Below are 8586 nucleotides of genomic sequence, written 5' to 3' on the forward strand. Positions count from 1 at the left end.
GTTAAAGATTACATGTACAAAAGCACCTTTTTGGGAGCAAGGTAAATAAAGCAAGAAATGGAGGAACTTTTGAAGTAAAAGTGCAGCACATAAAACATAAGCGACATAGGCTGTTTCAGGTGAGATCTCTTTTGGTATATAAAACAGAAAGACATGTAATATAAATTTGTATGAAAAATTAAATTTTGGTATATATTCATTCTTATAATAGTACTGCAAAATTGGTATATATAAAAAATGGGCAGACTTTTAATAACCAGTTATCCACAAGATATATTTTGGTATATATTATAACTCATATAACAGTATTACAAAATTGGTATATATCAAAAATGGGCAGGCTTTTAATAACCAGTTATCCACAAGATACATTTTGGCATACATTATAACTTTTATAATAGTATTAAGATGAAGATTCTCTGAAAAAGATAACCATGATGACTCAAATATAATATACCTCCATATTTATAGTATTAAGATGAAGATTCTTTGAGATTTGACAGTGCCTCTATATAATACCACCACAACTACTCACATAGAATGAGAAATATCAGCCACTAGGACTATATTGTTATAGGCGGAAAAAGAAATAGTTAACCACTTCTGATGGCACTTATCAAGAACAGCACAAGTGCCATGTGCTTGGTAATTCTTCTGATGTCTACCACTTTGTTGCCATGCCAGGCAACTGGGAGAAACAAAGGTACACTCAGTTGTTTATATCAGTCCAATTTTATATAAACATACATACACCTTAGTTTTCTAGACTGTCTTGAGTAACTCGTGTAATTTATACTACATTGATAATCTGAAATGGGATGCAATACTTCGTTGGGCGTAGGTACCACTTCACTGATAGATGTGTGCGGAAAATCTCGGTTATGCGAGGACGATACGGCAATCAATATTAATTGGTGCAAGACTTCTTGTGAAATTTCTGGCTACAGTTTCGAAAGAAGCTACTGTGAGAAGAATAATTGTTGCTGCGCATCCTAAGCGATTAAACGATTTGCCAAAATGTCGTGCTTGTAACATGTGATGAACTTCAATAAACAATACATTTTTGCAAAAAATAAATAAATAAACAATACATGTTGATTTTGGCATGAAGGTGCAATCTCATAATTTTATCAACGATGACGTTATCCAAGTTATTTTAATAGAAAAACAATTTTCTAATTCAAGTGGCCAAGGAAATGAGGGATGACTAATTGCTGTATCACTTCATTGTTTTCTGTTTATAAGCCTCCTTGCCAAAACTCCATTTTTTTGCGAGAAAATTTCCTATCTATTCATCATCTGTCAAGGCAGTACAAAGAACACCAGAGGTAAAAATTACATTCAGGTCCGTAGACCACCTAACGACGACTACAATCACTAGAGCGAGCCGAAGGCGCGGTGCCATCATCGCCCCTCCATCGTCGAAGCCGTGCAAACCTTGTTGTAGTAGACAGTCGGGAAGTTGTCGTGCTAAGGCCCAAGGGGACCAGGGCACCAGAATAGCAGCCGCCGCCGATGGAGAGAAGCGTAGACCGAAAAGATCTAACTTGAAGACACACGAACACATACGAATGAAGACCGGATCCAAGTGGATCCACCAAAGACAAACGCCGACCGGATCCCGCAAGATCAGTCAGAGATAAATCTCCACACGTCCTCTGATAATGCTAGATGCATCACCAGAACGGGGCATAGGCGGGAAGAACCTTATTCCAACATCAAAAAGCCGCGCCTTGTCTTCCTAAACAAAACACAAGCCCTAGACAAACACAAAAAAATACCTAAAAACGATGTAGGAGCCCTCCCGCCGGCAAGAGCCGAGATCCACTGCGTCTTCATAGCCAGACACCATGGAAGACAAAGCGATCTACGGCCAGCGGGAGGCGTCAGTTCACCCTCATGCAAGGGCACGGGGCGAAGTGCTGGAGACATCGACGACATCGACGACTTTAAATTATCAAAATCACTTTCATATATGTAGATGTCTCTATCTACATATATGTAGGCGTCAGCACGTCTCTATCTCCGGATGTAGATGTTCTTATTTTATCTCAACTAACTTTTATTTCTCTTTTTTTTTGTCTCAAAATCCAAGATCCCTTGCAAATTCGGCGACGTCGACGACTTTAAATTATCAAAATCACTTTCATATATGAAAATCCAGAGATATGAGAGGGATGGATGCAGGAGGCTCCTTAGCGATTAGAGCTTCTCGGCCGTCCGATCGTTTTCCTGATGTCGTTTGGGCCGTCGGATCTCGGGCTCGGCTCATGTGAGGCGTCGGATATTTACCACATCGTTGTGAGCCGTTAGATAAAATTCCACTGCGCCTGGTCGTGCCACAGCGCGTAAATAGCCGGCCCCGCCGGGGGCATTCTGGTCATTTTGCATATAGGCGTATAAAAGGCAGTTGCCGCCGCAGTGGAAACCTAGCCGCTTCCTCCCATCGCGTGACCTTCTCTCGTCCACCCGCATCCTAGCCCCCACCTCGCCGCCACCAACACCGGGCGAGTCCGGCGAGTTCCGACGGCCTTCGCCGGAGCGCAGCACACCCACGAGCCCCCCTCGTGGCGGTGCTTCCTTCCCTCCGTCCAGATCCGCTCCTCACGGCCGCAAACGGTCGCTCGCACCACCCCTCCCCGCCGCTAGGGTTTCGGCTGCCTCCAACTCCGGCGCGGTGAGCACTCCTCTTTCCTTGATTCATGCCCTCTCCTCTCCCCTTCTTCCTTTTCTCCCTGCCCCACTCACTTCTTTGATTCGGTGCAGCAGCCACCCTCCTCCATGGATGAGAGGACGACCACCACGGCCCGCACATGGTCAAGCTCTCCGCCGTCTGCTCCGGTGCGGTGCTGGGCCAACGACCTCCGCCTCCACGTGTCCTAGATCGGGTAAGCACCCCATCCCCATGGCCATTTCACTTTCCAGAGCCTCCTTTTCTTATCTTGTGTGTGTGTGTGTGCGCGCGCGGCGTGCGCTCATGAAGCTTCTCTTCTTCATGGACAAACCTCACAGGCAACAGCAAGCCATCTCAAGGGAGGGGATTCTCAAGTCACCCCACTTCAAATCCATGTACGCCATCCATAGGTGCTCAATAAATTGTCTGGGTGGGTTAATGAGTGTTTTTTTGCTTGTGGCTTGGTCTATGATTAAGACTGGGAGGGCAATACGTGGCCATCATGAGCTTGCTGGCTTGGGCGTCTGAGCCTGCTATGGCATGGACGATGTCCGTGTCAAGATGAGTGACTGGGTCTGCGATAGATGATTATATATTCTTAAAATGTTAACTTCCAACTGGAGTCAGTTTATTATTTAATCTGAAAGTTTGATTCTTCTTCTGAGATAGATGCTCAAATTACTCTTCTTTGTGCAACCATCCATTTATGTGTATACGTAGTTTTGAAATCTTAATTTGTACAGTTGAACTAGATAATAGGACAGGGCGCCATGACGTTTAGCAGCTCCTTCTAGAACCAAGTGGGGGAATTTTTGGATGAGGATGATCTCTCGACTCGATCTCCGTCAGCTGTATAATTATCCTCTACATCATCTTTGTCAGCAGCAGGTTGGGGATGATCGCTCGACTTGATCTTCGACCCAAGTGTGAGATTATATCATTTTATATGAAAATATGAATCTAGCCGATGCATTTCCATACTTTTGGGGCGGGATCCTGAAAATATGATATCGAGGGGCTGAAATCATTAACGATATCGATGTACTGAACCAGTAGTCGCTGAGAAGTTCTAGATTGGTTCCGTGTTTTACCTAATTAGATATAACTCCCCCCATTTTGATTTCGTCAATTTTTTGGACAGCGGTCCTTAATTTTGTTGTATATATTGTTCATTCAGTGTCATTGGAACAACATGATCATGTCCAGAAGAAAAGTAGTAATATAGCATAGCCAACAATTGCCAGATTAGATAGAGCTACTTGCCTTCAAAACTTAGTTTCAGTAAAGTTCTTTAGTGTTGCAGGATATGCTGTAAGTCTATTAAAGTAAACTGGTTCCATAAGCACATGGGAGTAAGCTCGAGCCGCAGCCGAGTTCAGACTCTTCCTCTCACTCGGTGCTCCATAGGAGGAGCATGGTCTGTTGTGCCTCTCCCACCTCCTCAGCGCTCAGTAAGATGGCCAGCGCCGCTTAGTACCAGGGTGTTGATCGCACAATACAGGGTTACCATTTGAATTTGGTCTGAAAATGGAGCTAAACCTATCAAAAGGCTTCTGATGTATAGTTGTTTCAGAGATTTCAAGGTATGTTGTTGTTCACATCAAGACTATGCCTTTGTTTTTGAAATACAGCTGATTTGTATATCATGTTACTTTATTGCTATTTATTTCACTAATTACTTCCTATTTGTTTTAGATTCTCTCATATTTTCTGTAGATAGTTGGGTTCTCGGATACAAACATAATTTCAGTAATCCGATGATTTTGGTCAATCCCAGATTTAATTGTTGACATAGCATTGGACATTTAGTTCAGTTAAAAATATCATGCCAAGTGGCTTCCTTTATTTATGTCCAAATTAAAAATAATATGCAAATAGACTTGTGCAAGAAATAATTTTTAAATTTGTTTTGGTCCATTCTCTCAGCTCACATTGATTTCGCTCTTTTTTAGGACTCCAATAGGATTTGCATATACAAATGATAATATACATTTATATTGAACCCATCGCTGCTCTGAACTCATATCTAAACGGATCAGAAATACTAGACTGAATGGACTATTGCAGAATTAACAGAAAACCAGGGACCACCATCACCCTACTAGCGTGCCTGAATCATTCATCATGTTGCACTTTAGAGTCTTCATGGTCTTCTGCTTTAAAGTCACTTCTTCCACTTGTTTTCCTGACAAAAACTATTGATTTCTCAAAAGTCTTGTTGTTTCTCTTCCAACCTTTGTACTTCAGAAACCTATGAATTGTATTGATTGCCAGCCCTTGTCCCCTCATCTATTACTGCTTTATGCTAACCAGATAACACTGTTTGAGCTAGCAAAACAAGATTTTTCTATTTATATTGTAGAACATTACTTGGAGGTTCTAAGAAAAGAGTGATATTTTGCAAAACCATGCTTTTATTCAGCTTAATATTTTTGGACTAATCTAATCTTTATTTTTTCAGGTTGCCAAAGAGGCTTCTGACATGGTACTAGCCGACGACAATTTCAGTACCATAGTTGCCGCAATTGGTGAAGGAATATCTATTTACAATAACATGAAAGCTTTCATAAGGTTTGTGCACTGAGAGCCTTTTTCCCACTTCTCATTGACAGTTTTGTGGTTGCTTGGGTATTTGTGCTTGTTCTATATGGCTTGCTAAAAATGATATTCCTGAATCGAGCATGATTGCGTGATTGTGTCTGCTTTCATACTTCACATCCAGTTGGTGGAAAACCTTCTATTCCTTGAGTATTCTGAAGGCCCTTGCTTCACTGCTGCAGATACATGATTTCCTCAAACATTGGTGAAGTTGCTTCAATCTTCCTTACCTCTACTTTGAGTATTCCTGAGGGGTTGATACCTGTTCAACTTCTATGGGTAAGTCTCGTCACCGATGGCCCCTCTGCAACTGCTTTGGGTTTCAATCCGCCTGGCAAGGACATCATGAAGAAGCCACCAAGGAGGAGCGCGACTCATTGATTACTCCCTGGATTTTGTTATGTTACCTGGTAAATGATCACCACATATCTGTTTGATCTGTTTTAGGCATCTCTGCCTTTTTTCTCGTGATTATAATTCTCACCAATCACATAACTTGCAGGTCATTGGCCTTTACATGGGGGTTACAACCGTTTGTATCTTTCTCATCTGGTACACCCACAGATCTTTTATGGGCATTGGTCTCACTAGAGATGGCCACACTTGTCAGTTATCACAGCTCTTGAACTGCGGCCAATGCTCTAGCTGGGACAATTTCACAGTTGTGCCCTTCATTGCTCGTGCTAGAACTTTCACCTTCGACGACAACCCCTGCGACTACTTCCAGGCCCGCAAAGTGAAGGCAATGACGCTCTCACTCTCCATGCTCGTGGCAATCGAGATGTTCAACTCGCTCAACGCCCTCTCAGGGGATACGAGCCTGCTGAGGATGCCTCCGTGGGTCAACCCGTGGCTGCTCCTGGCCATGTCGGTGTCATTCGAGCTGCACTTCCTCATCCTCTACGTGCCGTTCCTAGCGCAGGTGTTTGGCATCGTGCCACTCAGACTTAAAGAGTGGCTCTTGGTGCTCCTTGTCGCGCTCCCCGTCAGGGCACGAGGATCTGTTCACCGCCGTGGATAGGCCGCTCCAGTTCGCGTAGACTGCCACCGTCCTGGAGGTACACCACCTGCTAGCAACATGCTAGATCTCGCTTGGCCTTTTCTTTTCTCTTGATCTGTTTGTTTCTGAGCTTTGCATTCTACGGGCTTTGGACTCACATCTCGCAGGCACCGGAAGGCGGTCGGAAAGAGGCAAGCGGCAGCCTCACCGCTGACACACTCGCCGCTGACGCCCGTGGCGACGACCGGATCCTGGTCGTCCCCTCCCCTTCCCGTCAGATCCGTCGAGGTCCAGCGGACGACGGCGACCATCTCCGGTAGCCGGTAGGTCCCATCTGAGGGAGGGGGGCTGGGGGCTGTAGGGATGGAGAAGCTTTCATCGGCGGCAGCTTCGTGGAGGGGTGGTGTGTACGACGCCTGTGACCACGCCTGCAGCATCTGCCTTCAGGCCTTCTGTGACAGTGAGTCCTGCACGGTAAATACCTTTATCTTGCGGATATAATGGTGATTGGCGATGGAAATCTTTCGATTCAGTGGTAGACGTGTCTGAAGTTGAATCTGTTCTGTTTTTTTGTTTTGAATTGTCACAGGTTACAAGCTGCAAGCATGATTTGCATCTCCAGTGCATCCTTGAGTGGTGAGGACCTTGCTTTCTTGCCTTCGCAATTTGACCAAAAGTTCTGTAACCATTCGACAAGGTGAGATCTCCTAATCTCCCCCCTACTGTTTTCTCTTTTGGCTGATGTGATTTTACTCTGTTTGTGGGAGTGGGAGTGGTGTTACTTTGCAACCATGAATAGTGAAGTACATGGCTTCATGTCTTTGATAGTTTCCACTTTAGATTTAGATGGCATTGGTTGTGTGCGATAATGTTGTCACTTGGTGGTTTTGATAGGATAGTGCCTCATCCTATAGGATATGCTTAGACCATCTGAATATTTTTTTGCGGACAACACACTTGCACCATGATTTATAATATTTTCTTTGTCTCACATGTTGGCCTGAGGGATTCACTATCTCCAGTGAGGCCAATCATTTTGTCTAAATGGTGGTGTTACATCAAAATTTACATGTACTGCATCACACTATAGTGTCTTTTTAGCCTTGTAGGTACATTAGATAAGTATATCTAAGAAATGGTCGATGTTTTATGATGATTGGTTCGTGTTGTGGAGCTACTGCGAATGATCATACGAACCAAGTCAACCATAATTTTTTTTGTTTTTGTTCTGGTTCGGATACTAAAGGTTGTTTATATATGAAAAGAAAATATGCTTCCAGGAATGTATACACCAACTGCAGTCCTCCACACACAAACATGTTGCCAGGATTCCATTCAACCAAATTCTAAATGATAAAATATTATATAGGTATTTAAATTCAAAATCTTGTTGGTAGCTTACCAAGCTGACCGCTTGGTTAAATTCAAGTGGAACAAAGTTTGCGTCATTTCGTGCCGATTTTATTGTTAACACCAATTATGTAATAAATTATCTGTGAATAAGACAGTGGTAAGAGATGCAGTAGAGCCTGAATAATTTGGTATCTTTGCACCTTTAGTACTCTTACTAAATGGCTCCACACAAGCGAAACCAGCTGAAACTACACATGCTGAGAAGACAAGCTCAAGTAGAAGAGCAACATGGATATGCAATTTTACATTCTCTACCCCCTCGGTGAAGAAATATAAGAGCATTTAGATCACTAAAGTAGTGATCTAAACGCTCTTATATTTCTTTACGGTGGGAGTAACATCTATTTGTTCTAAGCATTTTGCTAAATGACTGCATGGAATTAATTGCAATGTTTTTTTAGGCATCTCGGCTTTTGTGGGTAAAAGGATCCACGTACCGGTTGACGTTGGGGATCATCTGCCTGTACACCAACTATCTCATGATTTATTTTACCGCTGACTACCATGACATGGTCTAAAGACTAAACTTCGAGGATTTTGTAGAATTGGCTTGTGTTAAGCATTTGTACTGTGATTTTAACCTGCTAATGTGGATCATACTGAGATATTAATACCATGCAACATTTAGTTCTCTGTTTGTACTGAACCATAACTATTATATGTGTTCTGCTTCCTCCTGTTTTTTTCGAGAAGTATTGTTTTCATTTTAATTAGGGCCTTTAAGATACGATTCCGTAATCGTTCATGTTCATACCATATACTAATATGTGATGTTGTTTTATATTTGTATTGCGTTTTGAACTTGCTATAGCTGGAACTGAACTGAAACAGATGGAATGTTTCTTCTTCACTTTATTCTTATCCATGCTGGCTAAGCCTTACCTGCTTGACCAAAACGTTG

At 42.9% G+C, this 8586-nt stretch overlaps 1 pseudogene; it reads left to right on the top strand.

The window, feature by feature from the left end:
* Positions 1–2442: 2442 nt before the first annotated feature.
* Positions 2443–8362, top strand: LOC119366657 (annotated as a pseudogene).
* The last annotated feature ends 224 nt before the right edge of the window (positions 8363–8586 follow it).

This window comes from Triticum dicoccoides, chromosome 2B, assembly GCF_002162155.2.
Source record: "Triticum dicoccoides isolate Atlit2015 ecotype Zavitan chromosome 2B, WEW_v2.0, whole genome shotgun sequence".
In the NCBI taxonomy this organism is placed as follows: domain Eukaryota; kingdom Viridiplantae; phylum Streptophyta; class Magnoliopsida; order Poales; family Poaceae; genus Triticum; species Triticum dicoccoides.